Genomic DNA, 17,271 nt, shown 5'->3' with positions numbered 1-17,271 from the left:
TCTGGATCACACATTAATTTTCTACCCCTGTATTGGATTTGCTCCTCTTCTCTGCCTCTCAAAATCCTTATCTTCCTTCAGTTCTGGAGTCACCTCCCCTGTAAAACTTTCTTTAATTCCCTCATCTCCATCCCACCCCATCACTTTCCCTTCTCAATTTGCCTTTTATTTACTTTTTGTGCACGTATTGTATCCTCATAACCTCTGTCACAGAGGACTCAAATGTGATCTTTTTACCTACACTTTTCTCTTCCTCTCCTCCCTGACTCCACTCTCCTAAATGTATGAAGGTGGGGTGGAGGAAGGTTAAAAGTGGTTCAAGTTGTTTTCCATAGTGGCAGTGCTGTTTCATTCACCTCTGTTTGAGGGTCAGTGTTCTGCTTTCTTTTCTGTTTTAATGCTTCTAGGAGGGATGACCTGAAGTTAAGATGATCAGGGCATCCATAATGAAAGCCAATGATGTTCTCCTTCTTGGAAAAACTATGCCCATGTGGTATTAGGTGCATCTGTCCCTGTAATTAAAATTAAAAGATTAAAAAGTTTCATATCTTAATGGAAAGGAATTAAAAAGTAATCCATGGGCAGCTAGGTGGTGCAGTGGATAGAGCACCGGCCCTGGAGTCAGGAATACCTGAGTTCAAATCCGACTTCAGACACTTAACACTTACTAGCTGTGTGACCCTGGGCAAGTCACTTAACCCCAATTGCCTCACTAAAAAAAAAAGTAATCCACAAAAGTTACTAGAGTACAACAGAAGAAGCATGGGTGTAAGGATCAAAAAAGACATGGGTGGGGGCAGCGAGGTGGCACAGTGGATAAAGCACCAGCACTGGATTCACGAGGACCTGAGTTCAAATCTGGCCTCAGACACTTGACAATTACTACCTATGTGACCCTGGTCAAGTCACTTAACCCTCATTGCCCCACAAAAAAAGAAATGGGTTCTAGTCTTTATATTCTCATTTCCTAGTTTTGTGACCCTCTTAGGGGTCTCTTAACATTGAAACCCACCCATGCTTGCCCATCCTGTGAGATCCTTACTGAGGGGTGTTCTGGTAAATGTTTAACATCTGGCTCTCAAAAATGCATGACATAGGGGCGGCTAGGTGGTGCAGTGGATAAAGCACCGGCCCTGGATTCAGGAGTACCTGAGTTCAAATCTGGCCTCAGACACTTAACACTTACTAGCTGTGTGACCCAGGGCAAGTCACTTAACCCCCATTGCCTCACTAAAAAAAAAGAAATGCATGACACACTTTTAAGTTTACTTTGCATTTTCAACATATTACCATCATTTTCTTAAGCCTAGATGATCAGCGAAACAATAGTACAAGTTCTGACATAGTGTTTGGTGATCTCCAAGGTGTAAATACTTACACTGAAAATTTAACAACTGGGTCTTGGGGGCTGGTATGAGATAAATCCAGCAGACCTCTGCAAGTCATCACTATTCTCTCATAAGTGACAGGGTCCACCCGTCATTCTAGCATCTTCCTTGATTTCTCTTGATATCATGAAGAAACTATAGAGGACACAGGCCTGTCTATGAGTTATATCTTATACTCATCAGATGACCAGTCTAGTTTCTTTTTATACCATGCTTTCAGTGATATTAAGAAGAAGAATAAATTAGTAACAGCAATAGAAATCGTCAGTCATGGTAGTAACAGTCATCATTGTCATTGTCCTAGCAATTATATTGAGAATCTGGGGCAGTCTTTTTATTTTTAATAGATTTCCTGTTTTCTGAAGTTATCTGCCTAAGATCATCTATGTGTCTAATCAGTCCAATAGACTTTATTCCTGCAAACATGTCCCTGTTTCTCTTATTAGTTTTAAGTGGTAAGCTAAGACTTTTGATGTGGTATCTTCTTTAACCAGAAACAATCTAGGACACATTTCTTCCTCATCTTTCTCTCTTCTTAAAGGCAAGGGGGGGAGGTGGAGAAGGAGAGGTAAAAGATTTGCTTGTATCATTTTTTAAAAGCAAGAAGACATGCTTATTTTTAGACCAACCCTTTTATTTGAAAAAAAAAAAGTATTTAAAAAGGATTCGGTCAAGGGAAAAGGTCTCTCTAAGTACTCCTTACTTTATGCAATAGGTACACTCCAGTAAAGTTGACTTTAAAGTGCATCTTTAGATATAAAACCCATTTTTTCTGCAGACTTCCATTATAAAATTGGAAATGTATTCCCACAAAATGAGCAGAAAAATTTTGTTGAAGAGATAGAGACAATGGAATGGATGTCCATGGAAGGCCAAGAGTTCCCTGTTACTATAGGTCTTCTTGTACAAGATAGATGGCTATATCATTTGGGAATGTTGAATAGAGGATTGCTACTCAAGTATAGGTTGAGCTACATGGCATGAGGCCTCCTCCAACTTTTGGATTTTGTGCAATTAGAAGAAAGTATATTTTAGCTTAGAATAAAGGGGAATCAGTAATTAGCACTATTGCAAAATGGAGAGGGACTCTTATTACACTGGTTATAAACCAGAATAATGAGGAAGTATTCCACAAGAGGCCAAATGTGAGCAAGGAGGGGATTCTTCTTCACTCACAGGTTGGGCCCAATGGCCCTGAGTGGCCAGCCCTATGTCACCCTGGGCATTGCAATATATCAACAAGACTATGCCTGCTGAGGGTTGTAGCTTGCACAAAACTCCCCCCCCCCATTTTCCTTTTATAACACTTGGAAGACCCAGGGATCTCTCCTGTGCTTTAAATTCATTCTGTCACCCTCTTTGATGCTGACAATTTCTTATTCCTTGGTATTTCTTAACTCCATACTCATAACTCCCCAAACTTCCCCGTCTTTCTCATAGGAAAAAACCAGACTTCGGTAGTGGGTGCCTCCAAATATAAGGATCATTTGTCAATTCTGGAGGTTCAAAATTTTGGACACCACATTAAAACTTTTTTAGAATAAAAGAAAGCTTGTACTTTTAAATGTTCAATTCTTCAGATAACTTCTATGGCAGTTTTTCTCTTTTGCAATTTCCTAATAGGAATGCAATAAATCACTCTTCCTTGCTTAGAGACAGGAGCTTGGCAGCACAGCAAGCCCCTCCCCCAATATTTCATTACTTGAGAGTAGAGCATTATTTCTTTTTATTGAATTCCAAATGACTATAATTCAGAACCAATTATAATTACAAAGTACTATTGTGCATCTGACTCTTCATTTATTCTCCACTCATGTTACTGGCACATATCTCTCCATTTTTGCCATTGCAGAATATCTTTTTTGAGTCACTGTAGGATCACACATCCCTTCAGATTGCTATAGTTCCACCTGCCTAGTGAGGACACACTTGAGACCAGAGGTGGAGTCTAAAAAGAACAGAATCATTTACTGCTTTGCAGTTGGGGCTAAAGTCTGGAGTTTAGGATTGAAGTCTGCCTCTCAGCATAAGTCCTTGTATGAGAGGCTTTGTGGTGTAGTGAATGCAGTGCTAATTTTGCAATCAGAAAGACCTGTTCCTAAGTCTTACTTGGGTATACAACCACAAACAACACACTTACCATCTTTGAACCTCAGGTAACTCTTTAAGACTTAGCTACTAAGTTATGGGTTGGTTGTGATCAATAGAGATTTAACTTGAAATACTAAGACAAATTCATTTTAGTGGGTGGGAGTTTATAAGGGATGACTGCTCCTGTGTGTGGAAGGAAACTAGAAACAGAGGCTATGGAACTGGGAAATCAATGGTTCTTGAAGGGAGGTAGGGTTGTGGTGGCCATGATGATCATGAACAATTTTTTATTGGTAAGGATGGAGAGTGATTTGAAGGCTTATAGCTGACCACAACCAGAATCTGGAGAGGACCAGGTAAACTTTAATTTTTTTTTGGTGAAGCAATTGGGGTTAAGAGACTTGCCCGGAGTCACACAGCTAGTAAGTGTCAAGGGTCTGAGGTCGGATTTGAACTCAGGTCCTCCTGAATCCAGGGCCGGTGCTCTACCTAGCTGCCCCACCAGGTAAACTTTAAATGCAGCTGCTGAGTAATGGTGGCAGAGAGAAAGTCTGAAAGTAGCACTGGGAAGCAAGGAGGTTACACCGTATTTTCAACAATGACATTCCAGAAGGTGATCTTAGAGAGGGTTCTAGGAGATGTATCTTCAGAAGAAAGTCTGGTTTCAGAGAACAACAGAAATTGCAAAGGATGTGAGAGGAAGTGATGTAGCATCATAGTACAGATTTGGAGCTCGAAAGGGTGCTAGAGATCATCTCAACCCAAACCCTTCATTGTACAAGTGAGGAAATGAAGGCCCAGGGATAAGTAACTTACTGAAATCATCCAACCAGCAAATGAGTGGCAGCTCCAGAATTCAGCCTTAGGTCCCCTAACTCTAAATCCAGTAATTTCCCCATAACACCATAGTAGAGGAGAAGGTAAGAGGGCACAGTGGACGTGTAAAAAGATAGGAACTGAGGAGGGATAGTTCTGAATCTATAATGGAGCTCTGCGTAGATGGTGCAAAAGCAGCAAGCATGTGCTCCTCTACTTCTACCTCACCTGGTCCCAGTCAGTCATTGATATGAAAACCTGTGCCATGTAATATGTCTGGGATGAATAGCAACCTGGTCCCTCCCTGCCTCCCTCCCTTTCTTCCTTCTTTCCTTTCTTCCTTCTTTCCTTCCTTCCTTCCTTCCTTCCTTCCTTCCTTCCTTCCTTCCTTCCTTCCTTCCTTCCTTCCTTCCTTCCTTCCTCCCTCCCTTCCTTCCTCCCTCCTTCCCTTCCTTCCTTCCTTCCTTCCTTCCTTCCTTCCTTCCTTCCTTCCTTCCTTCCTTCCTTCCTTCCTTCCTTCCTTCCTCCCTTCCTTCCTTCCTCCCTCCTTCCCTTCCTTCCTTCCTCTCTCCCTCCCTCCCTCCTTCCTTCCTTCCTTCCTTCCTTCCTTCCTTCCGTCCGTCCTTCCTTCCTTCCTTCCCAGTCCTCTTACTCCTTACAGCTTTGCACATATTCTTTGCTGTTCCTTAAATATGACTCTCCATCCCCGAATTCTGTGACTTTTCACTGGAATGCTCTCCCTCCTCCTGGATTCCCTGGTCTCTTTCAAGATCCACTCAAATCCCAACATCCATAAGAGGCCTTTCTAGGTCCCTCTCCTCTCTTTCCACCTCCCATCTAGAGTGTATGTTTCTTGCATGTGCATTGTTCGTATGTTTTATTCCCCCTTTAGAATGTGAGCTTCTTGAGGGCAAGAACTATGTTTTTGTATTTCTTTGTAGTCCTGGTGCTTAACACTGTGCCTGACACATAGTACACACCTAATAAATTCTTGTTGACTGACTGCTCTATCTCCTTTTCCCCAATCATATATTTCCTCAATATCTCTTTATACTTCTTATATGAAGGTCATTGTTGAAGATATGGTGTAGCCTGTTTATTTCCTGCCTGTTTTTATTTTCTTGTGACTCACTAACCTGGCTGGTGTTTAATCGAGTCCTTCTGTCCTGAAGGATCTACTGATGATTAATAGCCTTTGCTCCAGGGGCTGTTAGTACTGTCTGTTTTGCATTTGGCTCCCTTAGGGTTGGTGGGCTTGGCAGCTTTGAGGTCAGTGGACTTAGCAGTCTTGGAATCACTGGTTTTTGGTGACTTTAGAGTTAGACTTGGTAACCTTGACTTTAGACTTGGTGATCCTGGGGACAGTAGACTTAGTAACCTTTGATTCAGTAGGTTTTGAAATCTTGGATCAACCTTGGAGATCTTGGGGGATACACATTTAAAGCTGACTTTGGGGCCTGTGAGTTTGGCAGCAATCATAGGGCCAGCACATCTAGTAGTGGCCTTGGGGCCTGGTAGCTTGGTGATTTGGGGTCTGATGACCTTGGTCTTAGGGATTTGGGTATTAAAGGCCTTGATGACTTCTGCTTGGGCATGGGAAGTTTTAGCAATGTTATACTGGGTCTTTATCAGTCCCTTCTCATTATGCTTCTTAGCAAAGCTTGTTGTTCTCAGAAACTTGAGGTTACTTCCTTTCAGAAATGTATCTCTGTGACCTCTTTTCATGATGCCACTGATGCCATTTGTGGGACTGGTTGTGGGTGGTATAGCTCTTAGACTTGGCCACCTTTACACCAATGCCTGTACTGCCAGACCCTCCACAGACCAGCAGAGACTGAGAACAAGAGAGAAAGAGTCTAAATCTATGAGTCACAGGCAACTTTGTTTGGAGACTGAGTGTCACCAAGAAATGCAAATGTATAGAATTACATTAGCAAATGTCAGAGAACAATTTTGAGTTTTCAAAATTATTAGCACATTCACAAAAACACTTTCTGTTTTGCCTTGTATTGAATCTAAGGGTGTCTACTCATCTATGTATCTATGTATGTATATATCAATCTATCCGTATCTATGTATCTATCTATATATCTATGTATGTATCTATCTGTATATCTATGCATCTGTGTATCTATGTATCTATCTATGCATCTGTGTATCTATATATTTGTGCATTATGAATCTATCTATCTATCTATCTATCTATCTATCTATCTATCTATCTATCTACCTACCTACCTACCTACCTACCTATCTATGACTTCATTGGTCTATAGAGCTTACAAATGCAGATCAACACCTATTCTGCAATTTATTGTTTAAGATAATTTGTTTGGGGACATTGAGGGTTAAGTAAATTTCTTTTGGGGGGGGCAGGGCAATGAAGGTTAAGTGACTTGCCCAGGGTCACACAGCTAGTAAGTGTCAAGTGTCTGAGGCCAGATTTTAATTCAGATCCTCCTGAATCCAGGGCCAGTGCTTTATCCACTGAGTCACCTAGATGCCCCTGGTTAAGTAAATTTCTTAGGGTCACACATCTAGTACTTGGTCAAACTCCACCCCAAGATCAACATCCACTATAGCATTCTACCTCTCACAGGCTAATTACTGAGAGTAACAAATAAAAGTATATTGAGGTTTAGCATAATATTTTGTGCTTACTGAACCAAAATTTTCAAACTTGTTTTAATTTTACATGGCTTGGACATCATATCAGATAACTAGGATCACCTCATAAAATGTTATGCATTAAATAGCTCTGATCACAGCAGAGTCCCTAACTTAAACCATTAGCTTCAGAAAGAGAAAGAGAAAAGGAAACACACTCGTGATATTGCTAATTGTTCTTCCTATTTGGATCTCCACTTATTAGTCCAGTATTTGACAAATAGTGGGCAGTTAACTATTTTCCCATTTCATTTGCGACATGCTGATTTTTACTAGTCTCTTCCACTGAGTGTTCCAACAAAGCCATACCAGAGGCTGAGCCTTGCTCACATAGCATTATGTTTTAACCCTGTCACAAAAGCCACACTGTAATACTTATAAGCATTAGAACCCAATGACCTAATGACAGAGAAGGATGGATGTAGGAAGGGTAAGGACCCAGTATGAGGTGAAAGGGAAAGAGCTCCAGAGCACAGTGAGGTGAACCAGAACTGCTTGAAAATCTCTGTATCAATTTTCCTGGTTACAGAACCCTGGTGCTGGCCTCATTTCAGCTGGGGCCAGTGGGAGGCCAGGCCTCAGAGGTAGCAGGATGATGCCTAAATCTCCTAATGGAGCTTGACAGCAGCAGAATTGAAAAGCACAAGCAAGGCCCCCAGAAAGCATCAGAAAAAGCATATTTCCACTTTCCTCCACCTCCTTGTTCCCAACCCCTCTGCTATCCGTCTCGTTCTTGGAAAAGATAGACTGTTATAATCTTTTTTTTTAACTTTTGAAAAGGTAAAAAAAAATCAAATGTTTTTTAAATGAAAGTTAAAAATTATTTTTACACATAATTTAAAAGAAAATATAAAGATTTTCACATTTAAAAAAATCAAACAATAACCAAAAGTGAAACACAAAAGGGAATACTGGAGGATTGTGAATGGGGCAAAAAGGAAGATGATAGCAGCAGATGTACTGCAATATTTTATAGGAGCCAGCAGAGGGAGATTCAAAGCAGTACTCATCTAAAAACAACAACAAATATGCATATTTGGGAAAACAGAGAAAGAATTCTTTAAGAAGTCATAGTTTTGGGGCAGCTAGGTGGCGCAGGGGATAGAGCACCGGCCCTGGAGTCAGGAGTACCTGAGTTCAAATCCGACCTTAGACACTTAACACTTACTAGCTGTGTGAACCTGGGCAAGTCACTTAACCCCAATTGCCTCAAAACAAAACAAACAAACAAAAAAGAAGCCATAGTTTTCATAGTTTCATATGCGAAATTATTTCAGACTCCAAAACAGATGACTGATCCATTCTCTCAGGGCCATTTACATAGTCTGGCAAGCAGCTAAGAAGGTTGAAGGACCAACATGTTCTTCAGTCCCACTTATTTCATGAAACCTTTGCTATTTTGGCTGAGAGCTCATCCTTCTCTCACCTGCTGGAGCACCTTCAGTGTCTCTGGTACTTAACAACATTCTGCCCTGTAGCCTTGCTTAATAAAAAAAAAAAAGTGTTTGTTTATTAAGTGCTTGCTATGTACCAAGCACTGTGGTAAGCTGAGGTTACAAAGGTAAAGACAGTCCTCTCTCAAGAAACTCATGGGCTAATAGGAATCTGACATGCAAATGACTATGTATAAAAATATATCTAGGCTAAATTGGAGACAATCACAGAGGGAAAGCATTATCATTAAGTAGAATTCAAGGAAGCTTCCTGTAAAAGGTTGGATTCTAGCTGGAACTTGAAGGATGTCTGAGAAGCCAGGAGGCAGAGGATGAGAGAGAGTTTTCCAGGTATGGAGGACAGACAATGAAAGTACATGGAGTGATTTAGGGGGAGCCAATATGGTGGAGTACAGTCTAGAACCCAGCTGAACTCTCCCAACATTCTCCTCCAAACAACTTAAAAATAATGCCTCGGGGCAGCTAGGTGGTGCAGTAGATAAAGCACCAGACCTGGATTCAGGAGTACCTGAGTTCAAATCCAGCCTCAGACACTTGACACTTACTAGCTGTGTGACCCTGGGCAAGTCACTTAACCCCCATTGCCCAGCACCCCCCCCCCAAATTAATAATGCCTCAAGGGCAGCTAGGCGGCATAGTGGATAGAGCACCAGCCCTGGAGTCAGGAGGACCTGAGTTAAAATCTGACCTCAGACACTTAACACTTACTAGCTGTGTGACCCTGGGCAAGTCACTTCACCCCAATTGCCTCACCAAAAAAGAAAAAGAAAAAAAATAATGTCTCAAATAAAATTTTGGAGTAGCAGGGCCAACAAAAGAGCAGAGGAAGACATTTTTCCAGCCTTAGACAATTTAGGAGATCCATAGGAGAAATCTGTAACACTAGTCATGGGTTCTGGAGGCAGTTGCCACAACAGTAGCAGCAGCATCTTCAGGAGCTCTGGAGATACTAAGGGGTCAGACAACTGGTCAGAAAGAGATTACAGGAACCCTTCTCTTTCACTGGGTGTAGCTGGTGCTGATTGGCAACTCTATTGTCCATAAGCAGTTCTGGGTCACAGTTGGAGATGAATGTTTATGATCTATCACAAGGGAACAGGGGCCCTGCTCCCAGTTTCAGAGCCAAGAGAAGCAGTTGCACTTGTGACTGCAGATGAGAGAACCTGGTCATAGTTTCAGGAACAATAGGAGTACCCCTATTTGAAGCTTTTGGGGACCAGGGGTCCTTAAAGGGTAAAGACCAAAATCCCAAGCAGAAAAACCATGACCATACCTTTCCTAGGATAATACCATCTTAGAAGCCCCAAAAATTTGTGGATCCCCCAAACCAGCTCTGAAAAGAGTAGTATGAAAAAGTCTGAAGCTACTTTAACACAAAACATCAAAGTGAAGAAATAGACTGGGAAAATAAGCAAACAACAACAAAAAGAACTTGACCATAAAAAGCTACTATGGTGGCAGGGAAGATAAAGATATAAACTTAGAAGAAGACAGCAATGTAAAAACAGCTATAAGCAAAGTCTCAAAGAAAAATGTTAATTGGAATGAAGGCCAGCAAGAATTCCTAGAAGAGTTAAAGAAAGACATAAGAGCAGTAAAAGAAAAATGGGAAAATAAATGAGAGCAATGTAAGAAAATTATGAAAAGAGAATTAACAACCTGGTCAAAAGTGGCATAAAAATACTGAAGAGAATATCACCTTAAAGAATAGACTTGGCCTAATGGTAAAAACAGGCACAAAAATTCACTAAAGAAAAGAACTTCTTAAAAAGTGGAATGTGGGGGGGGGGCAGCTAGGTGGCGCAGTGGATAAAGCACTGGCCTTGGATTCAGGAGGACCTGAGTTCAAATCCAGCCTCAGACACTTGACACTTAACTAGCTGTGTGACCCTGGGCAAGTCACTTAACTCTCATTGCCCTGCAAAAATTAATTAATTAATTAATTAATTATTTTAAAAAGCGGAATTGGCAGGGGCAGCTAGGTGGCACAGTGGATAAAGCACCAGCTCTGGATTCAGGAGGACCTGAGTTCAGATCTTGCCTCAGACATTTGACAGGTACTAGCTGTGTGACCCTGGGCAAGCCCCTCATTGCCCCACAAAAAACCAACAAACAAAGGCAGAATTGCCCAAGTGAAAAAAAGAGGTACAAAAACTCCCTGAAGAAAATAATTCCTTCATAATTAGAATTGGACAAGTTGAAAATATGGACTCCATAAGACTTCAAAAAACAATAAAATTAAATTAAAAGAATGAAAAAACAAAATAAAACATTAAATATTCATTGGAAAAACAATGACCAGGGAAAGAGATCAAGGAGAGATAATTTAAGAAATATTGGGGTACCTGAAAGTCATGATCAAAACAAGAGTCTAGATATCATATTTCAAGAAATTATAAAGGAAAACTGCCCCCCAAATTTTAGATCTAGCGGGTAAAATAAAATGTAAAAGAATCCACTGATCACCTCCTGAAAGAGATACACATAATGAAAGCTTCCAGAATATTATAGCCAAATTTTAGAGATCCATGGTTAAGGATAAAATATTGCAAGCAGCTGGAAAGAAACAATTGAAATATCATGGGGCCACACTTAGGATCACAAAAGATTTAGCAGCTTCCACATTAAAGGAGAAGAGGACTTGGGATATGATATTTAAGAGGGCAAAGGAGTTAGGATGACAACCAAGAAGCACCTACCCAGCAAAACAGTATAGTCCTTCAGGAGAAAAAATGAATATTGAACAAAATAGAAGACTTTCAAGAATTTCTGATGAAAAGACCAGAGCTGAATAGAAAATTTGGCATTCAAACAGAAGACTCAAGAGAATTATAAAAAGGTAAACATGAAAAAGCAATCATAAGGGATTCAGTGAAATGAAACTATTTACATTTCTATATGGGAAGTTGATACATGTAACTTTATCACTATTAGGGCAGTTAGAAGGAGTTTGTATAGATGGGGGCATGGGTGTGAGTCAATTATATTGGGATAATATATGGGGGGAAAGGATGTAGAAGTGAGAAAGAGGTATGCACTGGGAGAAGGGAGAAGGGAGAGGTAGAATGGAGCAAATTTTCTCACATAAAGAAGGCATACAAGAAAGTTTTTATAGTGGTGGGGAGAATGGGGGAGTGATGGACCATGTTTGACCCTCACTCTCATTGGCATTTGTTCAAAGAGGGATACACACACATATGCACTCAGTAGGGAGACAGGAGGAAAAGACGATAAAAATATTGGAAGGAAGGCAGACTGGGGGAAGCAGTGGCCCAGAAGTAAAACAGACTTATGAGGAGGGACAGGATAAAAGAGAGAGAGAAGGATAAACAGAGGAAAATGGGATGGAGGGAAATACACAGTTATCAATCATAACTGAATGTATATGGGATGAACTCACCCATAAAATGGAAGCAGCAGAATGGATTAGAAATCAGAATGCAACAATAAGAGTGTGTATAAGAGACACGCTTGGGACAGAAAGACACATATCAAGATGAAATGAAGAGCTGGAAAAGAATCTGTTATGCTTCAGCCAAAGTGAAGGGGGCAGGGGTGTCAACCATGATCTCAGACAAAGCAAAAGCAAAAATAGACCTAAGTGAAAGAAATTGCTAAAAGGTACCATAGACCATGAAAAAAATATAAAAAGTTTTACAGCAACTTTCTCTGATAAAGGCCTTACTTTTGAAATGTGTAGGGAACTGAGTCAAATTTATAAAAATAAGAGCTATTTTTTAATTGATAAATGATCAAAGGATATGAACAGGCAGTTTTCAGAAGAAGAATTCAAAGTTATTTATTCTCAAATGCTCTAAATCACTATTAATTAGAGAAAGACAAATTAAAAGAACACTGAGATACCCTATTAGAAATGACAAATGCTGGAGGGGATGAGAGAGAATAGGTTCATTAATGAACTGGTGGTAGAGTAGTGAACTGGTCCAACTATTCTGAAGAACAATCTGGAACTATGTCCAAAGGGCTATAAAACTTTGCATACCCTTTGATCCAGCTAGGTCTGTACCTAAAAGAGATCAAAGGAAAAGGAAAAGGACCTATATGTACAAAAATATTCATAGCAGCTCTTTTTGTGGTAGCAAAGAATTGGAAACTAAGGAGAGGCTCATCAATTGAGGAATAGCTGAATAAGTTGTGGCACATTGTGGTGGAGTATTATTGTGCTATTAGAAATGATGAGGGGGTCTAGTTTCAGAAGAAACATGGTAAAGTTTGGAAAAGCCACCAGGGCAAGTGGAATAGTGAATTTTTTAGTGAAATGTAAAAGGATTTCATTGCATTGGGGGAGGATACAGTTGATATTATGTTACATAATTTGTAGTGGACCTAGTTAGCATGATTTTGTGATTTTCTCCAGCTTCATTCAAAAGCACATAAGGAGTGAAAGCAGTAGATGGTGGGAGGGATCCAAGGTCTAGGCTTGGTGAGGGCAAGATCAGCAACAGGAAAAGGGGACTCAAGAGGACAGTGTAGAATTGAATGGGTTCACCAAGGGGTCAAGATGGGTAAAAGAGAGTGCAACCATTTGTGGTGACAATGACCTAGGAAAGACCTGAAGGGTCAAGCAATTGGAGGTCATAGCGAGGAAAATGAATAGGATTTGGTATTGTGAGGCATAGGAAAAAGTAAAATGAAAGTTTATTATCAGTAAGGGAATGTCAGAGTTCATGAACATGAAAGTGGTATATTACTGGGTGGTGGCAAGATCAAGGTATGTGTAGCTGAGATGGGGTGGAAGAGGTCATGAGGAATGAATAAGTTGAGGAAATAGGAGGTTAGGGTGTTTGAAGGAGTATCAATATGTAAGTTGTTGTCCCTTAGCATGAGAGCAGAAGTTGGAGACAAGAAGGCTGCAAGCTAGGCACAAAATTCATTGGGGAAAGAAGGGAAGTATCTTGGAGGTCAGTAGACACTAGCTACCAGAATTTTGATAGGGTAGTAGATATGGATTGAGTGAACATCAAAGGAGGAGAGGGTACTGAGGGATGGTGGCAGAGGGCAAGCCTGGAGGTGGCATTGGTACTAGAAAGGGTGACCAGGGAGGCTGTGTCATCAGGAAGAAGCCAGATCTCAGTGAGACACAGAAGATGGAAGGAGTGGTAAAGGAAAAGATTTTAAAAGGAAGCAGGTCTCATCTCTCATGGAGCAAGCACTCCAGAGAGCACAGTAAAAGGGGTAGGTGGGTAGCACTAGAGGAGGACACTGGCAGGGTTAGCTCGAGAAGGATGAGAATAAGGGCACCGACAGCGGAGAATTGGCTTGAATGATGACAAGGGGCAAAGGGAGGTTGATGATCACTGGGAAGGGGAGGTTATGACTGGGTAGGAGTTTGTTAATTACTGAAGTAAGACCTGAGTTGGCTTTTCAACATCCTCAGAAGTTTGGCCCGTGGGTCAAAGGTGTTAGGCCACTCAGGGAGGGGATCAGTAGAGGTAGCACAGTAGAATGACTTTTTGGGGGAGGGGGCGGGGCAATGAGGGTTAAGTGACTTGCCCAGGGTCACACAGCTAGCAAGTGTCAAGTATCTGAGGCTGGATTTGAACTGAATCCAGGGCCAGTGCTTTATCTACTGCACTACCTGGCTGTCCCAAGAATGACTTTTTTCCTGTCTGAGCAGGCATGAACAGGCCAGACTGGGGGACAGGACATATGGACAGCACAGTGGCAAGGTATCTTTCTAGGTCCCCTGCAAACAGGAAGAAGACAGGTGAAGAGATATGTGGGTGATGGAATGTTTCTTTGTGCCCTGCAGACAGGAAGAGGCCCACCTAGACCACTTAACTCACCCAAGTAAAATGTAAGCTCTTGGTGGACAGGGATAATATTTTCCCTGCTCTTTGCAACCCTAGAACCTAGTAAAATGCCTTACCCATATTAGAAAATTGATAAAGGTTGAGTTTATTTAAATGAGTACATATGTTTTCTCTTCCCATAGAAAATTCTCAAAGTTCCCCCAGGGTAGGAGCTGTTGACACATCAATAATTCTTATTATTGATACTTATCTTAAATGTCAATAAATATGATTGCCTCATCACATATTGTCTATCCCATCTATCAAAATCAATTTAATATTTATTGTGTCTCTGTGTCCTAGGTGATATGAGGGTCAAAGAAAAGTTCAAGGTATGAACTCTGACCTCAAGCAGCTTGTAGTCAAGCTGGAAGAAAGAGTCACATATTTTAGGATAACAAATAATTACAAAATAGAATAAGCTAAGTCACATTGGAAACCTAATTTCTTTCAGAAGATAATTCTACTGTAAGAGAAATAACCTGATTAGAAGAATAAGAGGGACTGTAAGAGGTAGCTCTGAGAGGCTATAGAGAGGGAAAGCCACAGTGAATCATTGCTTTTTAGCTGATGGGCAAAGGGCCCTCAGCCTATTCTGATCCTTTCTTCTCAAAAATGAATAGAATAATTGCTCTTTTTGGATAACAGGATAAATGCCTGATGACATGTGTTTGGTCTAAGAAATGGGTATTATATTGGAAAAGTGGGCTTCATGTCTTTAAATGGATGAGATCTCACATGTTCACATAATCTCAGCATTAGAAGGGACTTCAGAGGTTATCCAGTTTAACCTGTACCTGACTAAGTATCTCTTCTCCAACATTCTTAGTAAGTAATTTCTTGAAGAATTTGACTGAATAAACAGTTTTGCCTTATGTAAATTAGCATTATCCAAATTTGACTTTTTGGAAAGAATTCTAAAAGAAATTTGCATTCCAAAAAACCACCCATGTTAACTTTTACTGTACAGAGCTGTGCACTCTCTCTCTCTCCCTGCTCCTGCCCCTCCACTCAGCACTCGGTAACCTCCCCACCCCTCAAAGAAAACTTTTTAAAAACCCTAAAAAAGTCCTCTCCAAGTGGAAGCAGAACAGATACATACAGAGACCACCTCTTCCTGTGCAGGATAAGGGACTTAGCTTGAGACCTCTGGACTCAGTCCACCCACTGGTGTGTCTGGCTCTAGCATCCCTGTCTTCCATCCTTCCTCCCTCAGACACCACATGTCTGTCCCTGGCTCCATGTGTTACCTGTTCTCTCCTGTCTGTGTCCATGTAGGGTCCCCACATGTCTACCTCCCATGTATTCTTCCTCTTGGCTCTGGCCAGGCCTCTGAGTTGCTAGTCCAGGCCTTCCATGTTCCTCCTCCCACTCTGGATTCTCTCTAGCTTCAGCTCCTACATGTCCTTGAACAGTGTGCTGCACCAATACCCCACTCTCCCAGGCCCACAGGCCACTCCCTCTCTCCCTCCCACCCTTCCCTGCATCTACAGACAAATTTGAATTATGTAAAGTAAAGCAAGAATTGTCTGTCCTTGATGAGACAGCTCACTCCATCTTTGGATAGGTCTAATTGTGAGGAAGTTTTTCCTTACTTTGAGCTGAAATCTACCTTTCTACAACTTCTATCCACTGTTTCTATTTCTATCAACTGAGACTACTCCCAAAAAATCTAATCCTTTTCTCACCTGACAGGTCTTCACATACCTGAAATTGAGAATGTTTCTCCTAAGTCTTCTCATCTCCAGACTAAATATCCCTAACTCCTTCAACCAATCATCCATCATACGGTATGGCCTTTGTCAAAGCCCTTAGCCACCCTGATCATTTTCCTTTGGGCACACTCCAGATGGCCAAACTCCTTCCTAAAACAAGGGTCAAGAACTGAATCACCCCAGGTGTTGTTTGACTAAGACAGAATACAGCAGTATTATCATCCCTCAATTCCTGGACACTCTGTCTTTCCTATTGTAGTCTAAATTAGTACTGGATTTTTGGCTCCCATAGCACACTGCTGATCCATACTGAGTATTTAGCGCACTAAATTACCAAGGTCTTTTGCAGATGAACTGTGGTATAGCTATATCTTGCCCATCTTGTACTAGTAAAGTTTATTTTTTAAACCAAATGTAAGACTTATTCATCCCTATTCAATCATTAAATTTAGTGTTTTACTTAGAATGTTATCAAGTGAAATTAGAATATTACATTACCCCTATTAAATCTTTTTTTCAGGGCAATGAAGGTTAAGTGACTTGCCTAGGGTCACATAGCTAGTAAGTGTCAAGTGTCTGAGGTCAGATTTGAACTCAGGTTCTCCTGAATCCAGGGCTGGTGCTTTATCCACTGTGCCACCAAGCTGCCCCCACCCCTATTAAATCTTATTAGATCTTTCCCATTGTTGTAGCCTGTTAGGTATTTTTTCTTTTGTCCTGTCCTTGTGTTAGCTATGTTTCCTAAATTTTTGTCATCAGCATATTTGGCATGGGTGCTATTTATACCTTCATCCAAGTCTAGCATAGGACCAAGCACAAATTCCTGGAGCACAGCAATGGAGATATTTTTCCAGGCCAAAATCAAGACATTAATAACTCCTCTTTGGGTCTGGTCATTCAATCTGTCTCAAATCTACCTCAACTATTACAGGGAAAGTATGCTTTGGTCTGTAATCAGACATCATCAGTTTTTTCTCTGGAAATAGATAACATTTTTCATCATTAGTCTTTTGCAGTTGTCTTAGATCATTGCATTTCTGAGAATAGCTATGTCATTCACACTGTTCATCATATAGTATTTCTGTTACTATGCACAATGTTCTGGTTCTGCTCACTTCACTCTGTATCAGTTCATGTAAATCTTTCCAGGTTTTTCTGAAATCATTCTGCTCATCATTTCATATAGCACAATAATATTCCATTTCAATCATATTGCCACAACTTGTTCAGCCATTCCCCAATTGATGAGCATTCCCTCAATTTCTAATTCTTTGCCATCTCAAAAAGAGCTGCTATAAATATTTTCGTATAAATAGTTCCCCCTCCT

At 40.8% G+C, this 17,271-nt stretch overlaps 1 protein-coding gene across 1 annotated transcript in view; it reads right to left on the bottom strand.

The window, feature by feature from the left end:
• Positions 1-15,578, bottom strand: part of FAM163A (family with sequence similarity 163 member A) — a 155,578-nt gene extending 140,000 nt beyond the window's left edge. Inside the window, exon 1 of the mRNA XM_043999295.1 lies at positions 15,480-15,578. The gene's annotated coding sequence lies outside the window, so the exon portion shown is untranslated. The remainder of the gene's footprint in view (positions 1-15,479) is intronic.
• Between the last annotated feature and the right edge of the window lie 1,693 nt (positions 15,579-17,271).

The sequence above is a fragment of the Dromiciops gliroides genome, chromosome 4, assembly GCF_019393635.1.
Source record: "Dromiciops gliroides isolate mDroGli1 chromosome 4, mDroGli1.pri, whole genome shotgun sequence".
In the NCBI taxonomy this organism is placed as follows: Eukaryota; Metazoa; Chordata; class Mammalia; order Microbiotheria; family Microbiotheriidae; genus Dromiciops; species Dromiciops gliroides.
Note: the sequence above shows the minus strand (reverse complement) of the source record. Positions and strands in the feature narration are given on the sequence as shown.